Source organism: Ambystoma mexicanum, chromosome 1q (assembly GCF_040938575.1).
Source record: "Ambystoma mexicanum isolate Mex_15411 chromosome 1q, UKY_AmexF1_1, whole genome shotgun sequence".
In the NCBI taxonomy this organism is placed as follows: Eukaryota; Metazoa; Chordata; class Amphibia; order Caudata; family Ambystomatidae; genus Ambystoma; species Ambystoma mexicanum.
Window position 1 is genome coordinate 571,383,791 of NC_090922.1, and position 14,791 is coordinate 571,398,581.

At 42.7% G+C, this 14,791-nt stretch overlaps 1 protein-coding gene across 4 annotated transcripts in view; it reads right to left on the reverse strand.

The window, feature by feature from the left end:
- The window catches only part of RNF2 (ring finger protein 2), a 245,312-nt gene that overhangs the window by 142,511 nt on the left and 88,010 nt on the right, over positions 1–14,791 (reverse strand). The window lies entirely within an intron of this gene.

The following is a 14,791-nucleotide window of genomic DNA, read 5'->3' on the forward strand; positions in this document are numbered from 1 at the left end:
ACACAGACATTGCATCTGCCGCACTGTGAGCAAAGTGCCGAGTATCGCCCAGTAGCCATGGCGTGCTTAACGAGTACAAAACGAAAACCCTGATACAGAGTGAGGTCGCTTGATACAGAGAACCAGGGCTTGGGTAACATTGAGCCTCTGGGGGAAAGTGAGAAAGGGGAGAATTCCTTTGAGAAGGAAGAGCTGAAAGTGGGACTTCTTGGCAATGTCCAGAGTGTGAGGGAGGACGGAGAGAGTCGTCGAAGATGACTCCAAGGTTTCTGGCTTCACAAGAAGGAGCAGGGGGAGAGCCAAAGGAGGAAGGCCAGAGTGAGGGGAGAAGGAAGGAGCAGGGGTCCAGATGGGAAGGATCTCAGTTTTACAGGCGTTGAGGCAGAGATCGTTGGAGGTGCACCAGGACTGGATGGCAGATAGGCAGTCAGGGATGATGGAGGGTGCAAGAGAGTCTGTAGGAAGTTTTTTTATTTTTTATTTTTATTGTGTTTGATTCATTAAGAACCTTTACAATATTACAAAATTTTAAAAATTCATCTTTGTTAAAACATTTCATTTCATTCCACAATAATCACAATTTATACAGCATTCATCACTAAAATTCAATTCCGAATAAGACATTCTTATAAACTCATTGGGGTGTCAATCTAGTTCATTTAACCTGGTAATCTTTTGCATTACAACTTCAAGAAAATTAGTTAAACCAATTAGAAGATTAATGCTATTCCCCCACATACACTTGGACCAAAAAAAAAGGAGGCTTGAACATTCCATCCCAGGTTTCCAATATCTTCCCAAATGGACCGTTCTGATGTTATCAAAATAAACACAATTCTGAACTAAGTGTTTGAGGGACTCCACCGATCCGTCTTCCTTGCAGAATCTACATTCAAAGCTCATGTTCCCAAACTTTTCTGAATTCCAACCCCATCTACCTATTCGATCCAATGTCGGGAACTGGTTTAATCGAAAGCGCATGTAAAGTTTCCTTGCAGTCTGACAAGGAAATTGTAAAAGGTATCTAGGCATATCTCCCATTTTTCTTCTAAACATAGCATATTCCTTAAATGCTCTATATCTTCCAATGCGATCAGATTGCAAACACCAGTTCAATCACTGGAATTTTCGCTTATTACATGGTAGACACAAAATTAAGTCTTCTTTTGAAATATTTAACTCTTCCAAGATTGCCTCCATTTTCCTTACAAATTTACACAGAACAGGTATTGTTTCCAAATTAATCATTTCATGTAAATCTACGTAGAGTGAGTTTCTAGTGGGACTCAGCATTTTTCTGTAGTTGTTAAGCAACCTCCAATTTCTTTTCACAGAGATTGGCAAGAGATCAAGCTCATGTCTGATTATATCGTTCGGTATGGTTTTTGCTATACATAACACCCTTTTCCACAATACGCCCTGAAGCCTGTCCAATATGTCATCAATATCAACAGTGCATACATCAAGAGTATACAAAATAATTGGCTCAATTTTTAACAGGTAGAATTGTCTAATCGGTATTATAGACAATTTACAATATTTTCTGTAAAGAATACACATCTGAGCAGTGAGAGGTTTCATTTTTTCCTTAAGCAGTAACTCCCACCATCTTTTGGAGTTCTGATCGGTCAGGGTGTATCCGAGGTATCGTAGGTCCTTCACCACCTCGAGTTCTATAGACCCAATTGACCAAGAGAATTTCCTGATTCTTTTATTTCCATCATTGAATATTAAAATTTTGGATTTTGTTTGATTTATTTTTAGATTATGCTCTTCAGCAAACAGGAATAATACATCCAACTTATTCTGTAACCCAAAGGGCGTTCTATCGAGAATCAATAAGTCATCCGCGAAGTAGATACAATTCAGTTTTAAGTCACCCAGGCAGACAGGATAATTTATTCCATCCTTCCAAATAATGTCCATATAAGAGAGGTATAGATTAAACAGTACCACTGCTAGACAACATCCTTGTTTTAATCCAATTTCCGTAGGAATTGGCTGTGTTAAGTTTCCGGTCTTATCCACCCGTACCCTATAGTTCGTCTTTGAGTACAACATGGCTATCAAAGCCACTAAATGTACCGGGATCCCCAGATATTTCATGATCTCCCATAGTTTAGATCTAATTACTGTATCGAATGCGGAATTCAAGTCAAGTGCAGCCATATATACCTTCCCTCTACCCCCCTTGCTAGTTTGACAATGCACATACGCAAGTATGGTCGCATTAAGAGTGCACCCCATGTCTTTGCGAAACCCAATTTGGAATTTAGATAATACATCATTGCGATACAAAAAATTCTGTAATTCTTTTAGGATTAATTTGGTGAAGATTTTATATGAAGTATCCGTAAGTGCAATTGGTCTAAAATTCTGCGGATCAGTTGTGGGACCTTTCTTATAAATCGGCACAATGATGGCCGAATACCATGAGCTAGGAATTTTTTTTGTATTAAATATCCTTTCGAATTTTGATTTAAAGATTTCACCCCAGAACATTGGGTCCAGCTTTACCACACATGCCGGGATCCCATCCGGACCACATGCCTTAGAATCCTTCAGTTTAGTTATAACATTGAATATATCCTCTATCGACCACGGACATAACTCCATGATGTGTTCCGAAAAATCAACATTTTGTTCACTGATAAATCTGTTTGGCAATTCAAATTTTTTAGTCAAATATTGTACCCATGTTGATGGCAGAATCGAAGGCTCCAATGAGAGAGCTGGTGTCGATATGGTTCTGATTAGAGACCAAGTATTCCTAATATCTTGAGACAAGATGGTATGCATCATGTATTCATTCTCTCTTATGGCAGTAGACTGCCTGAGGTCTCTGATCTGATTCTTATAAGATAGTATTATCCGTTTCTTTTCTACTTGATAAGTAGCATAGCCAATATTCATTTTAACTAAATTCCTTATTTTTATGTTTTTTTCAAGCTTTAATTTATGAATTCTCAGATCAAACGTATGCTTATGCTTCAGTGCATCAGGATATATCACGTTCTCCTGAGCAATATGTATCAACTGAGCCTTAATACAACTATTCAGGTCTACTTCTAGTCAATTATCGAATGGCTTAGAATTGAGGCTAAAATATCTGTAGCGAGCATCCTCCTTGATCCTGTTGATTAGTCTTAGACAAATCTTCCTACTCCATCTTATCGATGTGGCAGGCCTATCAACCTCTATCAAACTTAAGGGTGTTTCAGAGTAAACACTCCAATTATGAATCTTCAGATTGATACATATAGCAGAGTGATCCCCATACCCAAGATCCAAGATTCGTGTGGGTTCACACTGCCTACGTAAGATGGAGGATATGAAAAAATGGTCTATGTAAGAATTACGATCACCACGTTTCCATGAGATCGGATCAAGACCGCCCTCAGGCTCCACAAGTTGCAGATCCCATCCTAAAAGGTGTTCCACCCACTTCTGGCCATGTTTCCATGAAGCCGGAGCTCTATTTTTTCCTTTTCTCTTACGCATACTCTGATTCTCATAACACGAGGAATTGAAATCCCCACCCAGTATAATCCCTGCATGACCTATGCGCACAAACACATTTCTAAAATTCCATCAATAGTATCCACAATCTTATCCCATGTTATTCGAGCTTTGTTCCAATATATGCAGATGATCACTAGCACCAAGTCCTGGGTTTTGTCTGGATTCGTTTGAATTGCTACAATACTTTCATCTTTGTATAACAAAGAGACATCAAATTTACATCTATTATTAACGAGTATGGCTATTCCACCCGAAGGCCTACCCTTTGGGCCTCTTGTCGCATCCATAGAATAGCAGGTGTATCCAGCAACATTGAACATAGTCGTATGCATCGTCTCTTGCAGCAAAATAACTTCAGAACAATTCTTTAAGTCGAATTTACCATACCAAAGATAGAAATTCGATAATCCACAACAGTTCCATGAAGTGACCACGAAAGGACCATGCTATGCTGACGCATCTTCATTTGTTTTTGTTGAAGGCCCATTTAAAGCACCACCCACCGCTGAAATTCCATTTAGTGCTGCCACAAGCGCTAACAATTGTTTCACAGTATCTTCATTAAAGTTAAACTGTGCGGTGCTTTGTACCGGAATCTCTTTTATAACTTCAGTTGTAGGAAGTTTTAAAAAAGAGCTGTATGTCATCTATGTAACACTGAAAGTTGGAGGAGGAGACGAGTCATGCCAGCTGGGCAAGGTAGATGTTAAAGAGTCAAGGGGAAAGGATAGAACCCTGAGGTAAACCACAGAAGAAGGAAGTAGGAGAGGAGAAGGTGCCAGTAAGGAACGAGGTCAGCCAGTCGAGTGCCTGTTCCGAGATACAAAAGGTATCGTGGAGCCTTTGTATGAGGATGGAATGGTTGACCATGTCAAAGGCAGAGGAGAGATCAAGAAGGATGAGGACAGCTGGGGAGGTGGAGTCCAGAGATGCGAGCAGTTCTTCAGTGTTCAGAAGAGCAGTTTCTGTGCCTCTGGATCCTCGGAATCCGGATTGATGGTCGTGGAGACCACCAACACGTTCGGTGTGAGAGTTGAGTTGGGGCAATGCCAGCTTCTGCAGCAGCTTCCCCAGGAAGGGGGTGATGGAAACAGGTTGGTAGTTGGCAGGGCAGGTAGGGTCTAAAGGATGTTTCAGGAGTGGGCATACAAGGGAGTGCTTAAGGGAGGGGAAAGATCCAGTGTCAAAAGAGTGATTGCACAAATCAGCAAGTGTGGTGGCAAGAGAGCCAATGTTATCCTGGATGGTCTTGCATGAGCAAGGGGAAACCTGATCAGAAGAGACCTTCATGGAGCAGACAACTCTGGTAACTTCTTCAGGTGTGACAGGGGAGAAGGAGGAAGGAGGGGAGTGAGGGGTCAAGAGTGGCAAAGGGGTGTGGGATTGGTTGAGAGGGTGGGTAGCCAGGGTGTTCAGGATGTCCTAAGTTTTAGTGGCGTAGTGGGTGGCCAGTGCGTTGCAGAGTGCCTGGCACGGAGAAGGAGAGGAGGAGGCTGCAGAAGGGTTGGCTAGTTCCCTGCAGATCTTGAAAAGTTCAGCTGTCATGTTGGATGCACCGGAAACCTGTCTGTATGTGGGCTCTTTTTTTGGAACAGATGGAGTCTGTATTGCCTTTGGAGCAGGCGGCAGGCCAGTTTGTCCGAGGATGAGCCTGAGGTTTGCCACTTCCGTTCTGCCACCCTACACTTACCTTTCAGGGCCGCAAGTTCGGAGTCGTACCAGGTGTTCCGCTTAGAGGCAGGTTTCAGGTGGATCCTCATGACTGGGGCAAGAATGTGAATAGTATTGGTGATGGACAGGTGGAGGTTGCTGAGAGAAGAGTCAGAGGTAGGTGGTTGAGGGGGAATCAAGGTGGAAGCAAAGGCAGCAGCTGACACATGTCATTGGGCGGTTGTTAGTGAATGTGGTTGGCAGGGCTTTTTGCTGGGTGCTCAGAGGGCCAAAGAGACCCAGGTGGAAGGAGAGCACAAAATGGTCTGACGAGGAGTGAGGGCTGAGTAGTGGGGCTTAATGGGTTGGCCCAGAAGGGAGATTGGAGAGGGAAAGCGGTGCAGAGGCCAGTGACGAGAGTGGATGCAGAGCCATGGGATTACAGTTGGATGTTAAAAATCAACCTGGAGGAGGTTGATGAAAGTAAGAAAGTACAGAAATCCGCCCATACCGAGAGTAACAGGGTGGTGGTGCCTGGAGGCCGGTAAATGGCAGCAATGACCAACTTGCAAACCAGGCTTTCAAAAGAATAATAGAGTTGGGTGGGTAGGATGGAAGCAGGAACCCACTCGAGGAAGATAAAGGCAACCCACCTGCCAGTGCAGTGTGGTCGGGGCTTGGAGATGATCTGATCTTGAAGCCGTCAGGGAGGAGGGAGTCAAAAGCAGTGACTGAGCTGGCATTGAACCATGTCTCGGTGCGAGCGAAAATTTCGAGGTCAATGTCTTCAAGAAGAAGGCAGATGTCAGTGGAGTGTTTGTTGGCTGAGCGACCGTTAAGAGTCACCAGATGGATGAGGTCACCACTGCCTTTGAAGTTTTTCCTGAGGTGGGGTACAGGAGCGTGGTACACCAGTCAGAGGAGGGAAGTAGTAGGGGGAGATGCAGGCAAAGGAAGGAAATTAATGAGAGAAGGCAGGAACCGGTCAAAGAGGAGGAGGTTGGGTTGTGAGATAGTGCCTGTGTGATAGACATTAAAAAAGCAGCGTGAAGATGAGAAGCCGGCCAAGAGGACTTCCCACGTGGTACCGCCGTGAACAGTGGAGGAAGTGGAAGGAGAGAGAGTGGAGATGAGCTGTGGGGGTCCATAGATCTGGAGAGGGGACAGAGAAGAGGATATCAGTGATGGAGGAAGCGCTGACATAGGTGTCTGCGATGGGAAGTCCAGGGTTTACACTCAATATGTGTTTTTTTTTTCCTTTTTAGTACCGGACTTTGTGAGGGGGCAGTGGGGGTGGAAATAGGTGCTAGTGTAGCAGTCAGTTAGGGAAGTACCGCTAGGAAAGGGGGCGTAGCCACCAAGATGCCCCTGCACAGTGTCAACCACCTGTTTTCTTGTATGTTCCTTAAGAATCAGGGGGTTTACATCGTGACAGTGGTGCCTGTTTTTCATGGTTCCCAAGGACCCCACAAGCAACTGACAACTGGCCTGATCGGGACAACAGGTGAGGACTATGTTAATGTTAAAGATCATTTATACCGCCCACTATCACCAACAGAGTGGTCCCCTGGCGCTCTAGCGGATCTGAAAAGGATGGAGTGTGGGGTGGGTTAGTATGGCAGAGCGGGAAGAGGTAGAGCAAGAGTTGCAATGTCCTGTTGACAGCTTCAGTTCGGTTTGCACCACTCGCTGAGCTTGGGTTGTGATTTACGGCTCAGTAGATTCCCATGTGCTGTTGTGCGGGACTATATGTGGTTCGTTTTGCTGTTGCAGTGTGGTGAAGTGCATGCGGTTTGCTGTGCAGAGAAGGGGTTGTGCTTGTTTAGTGTTTGAGAGGTGTATGTGGAACTTCAGTTTTTAGGGTTGGGTTAGTGGGGCTTTTCTTACCTTGTTGGTTTGGACTTCTGTGCTCAGCGTCACTGCCTGTGCTGTGCGTTTGTAGCAGTTCATTAGCCGGGTTCTACGCATGGTGGTGGCTTTCGTCTCTAACTTTCTAGCGGTCTATGGTCATGAGGTGATGAAGGCCTCCCCCATCCCTGGATGGAGATGTGAATGGTTGAAGAATTTCCTCTTAGGTTGCCAAGGGGGTGCCTACCCTTGCCTCCTCCCAGCCCTTGGTGCGGGGTCCCCACCCCTGGAGGAAGGCGCTTTAGGGCCTCCAGGGGTGCCTGTTAATTGGGCAATGCTTCTCCCTCGGCAGCTATAGTGCGTGTCCCTGGGGTGATGTCTAGAGTGCTGTTATTGTTTGGGGGTCGGTCTTTTTTAGTGTCTCTCCCTTGCTTCTTCCTTCCATGTGTACTTGCTGCGGTTTGCTCCATTTCCAGTCGTGTCATTGCCATTCCTAGTCGTTCCCGTCTCATTCTGAGGTGAAAAGTCAGGTTTTAAGTAGTTTCTGAATTATTGGTGATCCTTCGTATTGCATATTTCTTTAGGGAGAGTGTGCCAAGTTTTTGCTGCCAGGTGGGAGAAAGATGATCCCCGCCCTCAACCCCCACATTTATTTCTTCCAGGTGAATGTCGTTGCTTGATTCGAATGGTCTACTAGGTTGGCAGTTCGTGATTTTCTTTTGTAGGAATTCTGCTCCTTGGCAATGGATTGCTCTGTGCAGTATGCACATTGTTTTGAACGTAATTCGTTGTTTGAGCGGCAGCTTATGTAGCATTTTTAGTGCTGGGGTGGTGTGTACCCTTCGCGGTAGTCTGAGAAGACATCTGACTGCTGCATTTTGTATACGTTGCAGTTTCTTTAGAAGGCGTTCCGGCATTCCGAGGTATAAGCTATTGGCATAGTCTATTCTGGACATGAGGGAGATGATGGGGAGTGTATTATGGGTGAAAGAGAGGAATGGTAGGATCTTTTTTACTGCGTGCAGGAGGAAGAAGCATTTCTTCATTATTGCGTTGATTTGTGGTTCTAGTGTTAGTTCGCTGTTTGTTAGGACTCCAAAGTTTTTGACTATTTTCGATGGCGTTGGTGCTGTTCCTAGTTCTATGGGCCATGGGATGTAGTGGTTTTCCTGGTTGTTGGGTACAACCATTATTCCTGTTTCACCTGGGTTGAGTTTGAGGCTGTTTGTGTTCACCCATTCATAGATTTATTGTAGACAGTCGTCCAGCGTTGAGTTTTCTTCTTGTGCATCTTTGATTTTGTAGATTTGAGTGTTGTCTGCGTAGTTGTAGCATGTAACGCTGTGTCTTTTTATGAACTTGATTAATGGGGTCAGCTAGATATTGAAGAGCATTGGAGATGGAGACGAACCCTGTGGAACTCCACAGTTGTTTTTTCTTGGAGTGGATTTAAAAAGGTTTAATCCAGACGGTTTACTTTCTATCCGTTAGGAATGATTTAATCCAGAGTAGCGGTAAATCAGTGATTCCAATTTCTTCTAGTCCTTTGATGAGAATGTTGTGGCTGATTGTGTCGAACGCTGCAGAGAGACCCAGCAGTATCAAAGCCGAATTTGTGTCAAGAGTGTTTGTCTTTAGATCGTCCCAGGTTGAGTGGAGTGCCGTCTCTGTCCCTCTCTTAGGGCTAAAGCCGACTTGTGCCTGGTCTAGCAGCTGGTGTTTTTCTATGTGTTCCTTTGTTAGTCCGTAGATGTAAATTTCGAGTAGTTCTGCTGGGTAGGAAATGTTTGAGATAGGTCTGTAGTAAAGAGATCATCCACATTGCCTGCCGTGTCCTTGAGGAGTCATTTGATGTACGCCGATTTCATAGATCACAGTACTTTCCCTGTTAGGAGGGATAAGTTAAAGAGGTTTCTGTAGCATTCCAGATGTGTGCCCTTGTAGATATCTGGAGGGCAGGGAACATGGGGGAGCCTGCTTTGTTGCCATTTCTACCAACTTCATGAATGTCTCTACTGGTATTTGGGGGACGTTCTGGAGTTTGTATTGACATTCCACGGCTGGGGGTGTGGGTTGAGTGCTTTGGTTGACTGGTTTGCTTTGATTGATTTAGTGGATGCAGCCAATTTTATCTTTGAAGTGGTCTGCAAGGTTGTTGGATAGTTTGAGTGTGGGTACTTGAGTGTTGTTGCAACAAAGTGGGTTGTTCATTTCGTTTATGATGCTGAATAGTTCTTTTTGGGTGTTGCTGGCTTTTGTGATTAAGTTCTCGTAGTATTTCTTTTTGGCCTTTTGAATTTCCTTTTTGTATGCTGAGATGTGTCGTTGATATTGTGATCTTTTTGCCTGGTTGTATTTTTTCCCCCATTCTAGTTCCAGTTTCTCGTTTCTTTTCATGGTGCCGAGGAGCTGAGTGAACCATTTTGTCATTGCTCCCTTTCATGATGGGGTGAAAGGTTTTCCCTGGGTTATGTTGTTGATTGTTTCAGTGATCTATTTATGAAGCAGGTCTGTTTTTCCATCGAGGTCAGCTTCATCCAGGTTAGTGGTTGATGGTTTTGTTAGTTCAAGTTGTTCCATCAGGTTGCTACCTTTGATGGTCTTCCAGTTTCTTTTCATGACTGTTGGAAGTTTTGTAGGTTGGTTGGCTGCTTTAGTAGGTAGCATGATCACAAATGGGATGATGAGGTGGTCGCTCCAGAGTATCTGTATTGGTGGTGCAGTGGTGAGAAGGTTTTACTTGGCAAAGATTGCATCTAGCGTGTATCCCGCAGTATGTGTTCTCCTTTAACTAATTGGTGTAGTTTCATTGTCTCGAGTTGCTCGACCAGTGATTTGTGCGAGTTTGCGTTTTCTTCTTCAAACCGGATGTTGAAGTCCCAGAGGATTATCAGGTGTTCATGTTCGATGGCTAGATTGGTGATGGCTTCTGTGAAGGTGTTGACGAATGCTGAGTCGTATGTCGGCGGTCTGTAAACTAGAACGAATTTGAGGTTTGTTTAGGGGTCTACTGTCAGGTTGAGGATTAGAGGTTTTGATGTCCAATGGTTCATCTGCTTTTATTTTCATCTGCTCCTTGTATGCTATTGCAAGTCGTTGTCCTCTTTTTTTCTTTCCCGTGTAACTGCAAGCACTTCAAGTTGTCGGGAAGACAGACGTGTAGTGTGATTTTGTAGTGGTCATCTAGCCAGGTTTCTGTGAACAAGAGGTTGTCGATACCGCTGTTGCACAGTAGGTCGCAGATCTCTGTGGCATGTTTTGACATCAATCATGCGTTGACAAAGTTACAGTGTATCCTTCAAGCATGGTTCAGTTTAGTTTTTAATATTAGCTTTGTGTCTCAGTTGTCAGGTTGGTCTGCTTCCATGTTGCGCTCATGATGTGATGGTTGTTCAGTGCGCTCTGGTTCATCGTCAAGTAGGTTTGCTAGATAAATTATTGGGTTGCTTATTTCTTCAGGTTCCTCTTCTAAATTTTGTTGTATTCGATGCAGGCGTCTTGTGTTTTTGTTATATTAAGGGCGTCTATTCATTCTTCCTTCTCGCCGTTTCTGTTTTTCTGTGTGGTTCTGGTAAGTTGTTGGTTTGTCTAGCGACGTTAGTGGTGCCGATTTCTTCTGGTGGGTGGTCAGTTACAAGGTAGTGTAAGGTATAGACATTTTTCTCTTCTCATGAGGTTTGTTCTGTTGCAGACCATGATTGTGGGGGTGCGTTGTGAATTCTGGGTTATGTCCAATGAATGAGAGACGTGGTGTGGTTCGATTTGGTTTATTCCTAGTCTTGTTTCTCTTTGGCGTCTTTCTATTCTGTGTCGTGGCATGTTGCAGTCCTTAGTGGTGAGTTGGTTTAGAAGTTTTGCGTTTAGGTCGCAGGGGCGATAGCCCACATGCAGCTCCTTGGAGGGTTGGGATTGTGGCGGATCTTGGCTTCTTTGCGATGTGATTATAGGTGTAACCAGTGCTCCAGATAAGATTTTGAGGTGGGAGAATTTTACTCACTATTTTTAAACTTTGAGAGTAAATGGGATTTCAAGAGAGTACAAATGACTGTTAGTTAAGTTTTCATAGCAATGATAAATCTTACTGACCTGCGTCAACACCAGAACGTTTTGCTTTCACTAGTGGATTAGTTTTCCTTATACCTCTCAGTGGGAACCTTTTTCTACACTCACAGTATCTTTAACTATTTTTATGGGTGCAATGTTTAAGACTCTCCATAGACTTTTAAAGGTTATCCGCTTTGACAACTGTTTGGCCATAAGAGCCTATTGCTGCTGGGTTGCCCTAGGGGCTCCCCTTATAACTTTGTCTGGCTACCATTGTGAGAACTACTATTCCCAAGGGTAGAAAATATGTTATTAGGCGAGACCAGCACCCCCCTCCCCCCCACCTTAGGTCGAGTGTTGGGGGGATACTGGGTATCCCCTTTCTCATTTTAAATGTAACATTTATGTTACAATGACAAACTTACCTTGAGTGGCTGGTGGCAGTGAATCTTTTTATTAATTTGGTGCACCTTTAGAAGGCGTTTTCTGCAGCCCTGGTAAAGGCACACATGGGTGCTCATTTTACCAAAATGGCCCTAGTCTTGTTTTTTTTGCCATTTCAGTGTTCCTTGTCCTTTCCTGTTCCCCCCCCCCCCGCCCCCGACATCCAGGGTGGGAAATTACTTTGTGTGATTTTCATCTTCAGCGGCTTGTGGACTCCCCACCCAGGATCCAGAGTGTCTGTGAAGGCAGGAAGCGAGGGAGGAGTCCAAAACTCTGCAGTCCTTTGTCTTCCAGCCTAAGTGTGAGAATCCAGTTCAAACTGGGAGGATGGCTGTCCTGAAAGGATTGCCACCCCCTTCACCCCCGCAAGTTTGAATGTTGCAAGGCTGTTTGATTGGCTGAATAAGGGAAAGACTAAGGATTTGGCCTTTGCCTAGAAAAGAGAATACGTGTTTAAAAGTGGCTTACCTGAAAAAGAAGTTGGTTGGTAACTAACTGAGAGTGAACAGTTAGTTACAAAAGTTATTACTTACCTTAGAAATGTTCAGTCATTCTGAAAAGTACATGTAACATCTCTCCTTAGAAACTGTTCCGCCATTCTAATAGAAAGTAGAGGTCAGGTTATTTTACTCACCTGCACATTGGCTGGGTCTCTTTCCCAAAAGTAATGCTGTTGACTTCACTAACTATTTCTTTCGGAGAATAGGTGTACACGTTTCCCAACTGGGTCTTGCTTCCCCTGATTGCTGTTAGCCTGTCCAGAAAATCAGCATTATCTTTTACCTACCTAGAATAACCTTGAGTCATTCATAAAGTATAACACTGGGTTTTGCTTTCCCTGGTCTGTTTTAGAACGACACAAAAAGAGTCTGAGGTGTATACCTGCCTTTAAGTTGCTGATAGCTCCTTTAAAAAGTGTATAGGTTTTACTTACCTTGAGTTAGCGGTTTGCCATCCTAAAATAAGTTAGAGTTATTGCCTATCTCAATCTGTGTTTTACTGATCTCAAAAAGCACCTGTAACAGAATATTACATACTTAGGCTTTACTCACCTAGTTTAACTGTGGGTTATCACAAAAGAAGTTAGAGGTGTTTTACTGTTCCTAGAATAAGTGTTCCACTATTCAGAAAAGTATATTGTTCAGTTGATTTACTAAGTGATTTCTTTCTGAGTGTCACAGTACAACTGATAGGATATTACTCAAAGTAATATAAAAAGTAACTATTGGTTTGACTCCCCTATAACTCCCGTTAGGTGTTCCAAACTAGGTTATATGCTTTGGTCTGTGTACCTTCAAGCATAGTGTTGTGTTTTTCTATAATGTGTTCTTATGATCTGTGATTTGGTATCTGGTCATTTTTTCGAAACACCATTTTGTCGAAAACATTTAGCCGAAAAACATTTTTTCGAATGTATTATTTTGTTTATTTTATGTTTTTTTGGTTTCGTAAGTTAAAAAAAAGTGTTTTAAAAAAAGGGGGGTTTGATGGGGGAACCCCCCCCATTTCAAAAATAAAATTAAAAAAATAAACATTCGGAAAAAAGAAATTCGGCAAAATTGTGTAGAGAAAATGGCATTTGAAAATATGCCATTCGAAAAAATCATTAAAAACACTGATTCATTTCCCCCAAGATTTATCTGGGCCTATTTGTATTTAAATAAACCATTATTTGTACAATACATAGTGTTTCATTGGACCACTTGTATTACAATTTCTTTGTACCGATTCTTCAGCCCTCTCTCCCTCCTAAGATAAGCCTGGCTGTGCGGTCTACGCTACCCTGAACTCGGGTGGTACAGCCTTATACTAAGAGTGGAATCTTGTACTGCCTCAGTTGAATGGTTTTACTAAGTCCTCAGGACTTCAGAAAAACTGTCCTAGTAGTATTCTCCTTTGCAAGAAAGTAAAATGAATGCGACATGTGCAAAACCTGTATGGAAATCATTACCATGCGTCAGCTTTCTGCATTGTGACAGAATACACCTTGCATTATTTCTCTACCGTCTGGCCATTTGATCTCTCCTGTATATATATTTCAATTTTCAATGTTGAAAAGACAAAAACCTAGCCAATTACATACTAAAACAAACCTGAATTGTATTGTGTGTTTTGAGCTTCGATAGCAGAATTGTCTTTTGATGTTTAACGAAAATCCTCATTTCCTATAGCTATTACTACCTAATGATATGCCAATGTTATGATACAACAGTGCAGAAAGGCAAGGACTCCATGCTAAATGCTATACCTAATCTCATGGTCAAATGGTTTGGCAAAGCACTGTACATAGAACATAATTATCACAATTATCACCAAACCGAAGTTGGTAATCCTTTATCGACCTCAAAAGGATGAAAGGCTAAGTTGGCCATGCCGGGATTCGAACCTGCAACCTACAGAGCACGCACAGATTGCAGCAATGAGCGCTCAACCGACTGAGATCTTATTGGCCAACATCCTCCAGAGGTCGGTAAACTGAGTATCGACTGAGGTATAATAATCACAGTGCCTAGTTGTTGGACGAACCATGTATGAAGAGCTAACTACAGTTAAATACCTATCTGGATTATCACAGGGAAAGGTTTTGCTGAGTTTCTATTTCAATTACAAATGTAACTTCCATTTGTTTATTTTTAAACAGCCCTTGCACTTCCTGGAGAGTCAGATTTTGGATGTGTTAATTATAGTCTTGAAGATTTGAGAGGCTGTACCACCTGTGATTGGTGTAATGACAATAATTCACCCTTGAGCAAAGACTCTGCTGTCACTGACCATTTATAGTAATGTACCCCATTGACTGCAAGGTTGAATGAATGTAAACTAAACCGTGCAAACTCATCATTTTACACACTGTTTTTATAATTAGAGTGTAAATTAAATTATAAGTGTAAAAATGATTGCCTCTGCACGATTATGCACACAGCACAGGAAAAAATACAATTATGCAATACTGGTATGCTGTAACTGGAAGAAAAGCCTAATTTGTTACAAAAGATTAATTCTCAATTGCAACTTAGTTTCCCATCTTATTTATCATAGAATCCTAAAATGCTAGGAAAATAAATATACACAGTGCTTCTGTTTGCTCAATGAGCATCTACACCCAACAGAGCAGAAGCTGAAAGGAAAAAACCTTTTGTCACAGTGTGCAGTTTCTTTTTTTTTCTTAAAGGCTTCAGTGAAATGCTTTCTGTTTCAGAAGCTTTTCTCCATGGCTTGCAAATACATCTATGTAGATAAAAATAAAAACATGTGTTCTGATTTCTGTCAAGTAACCTGACCT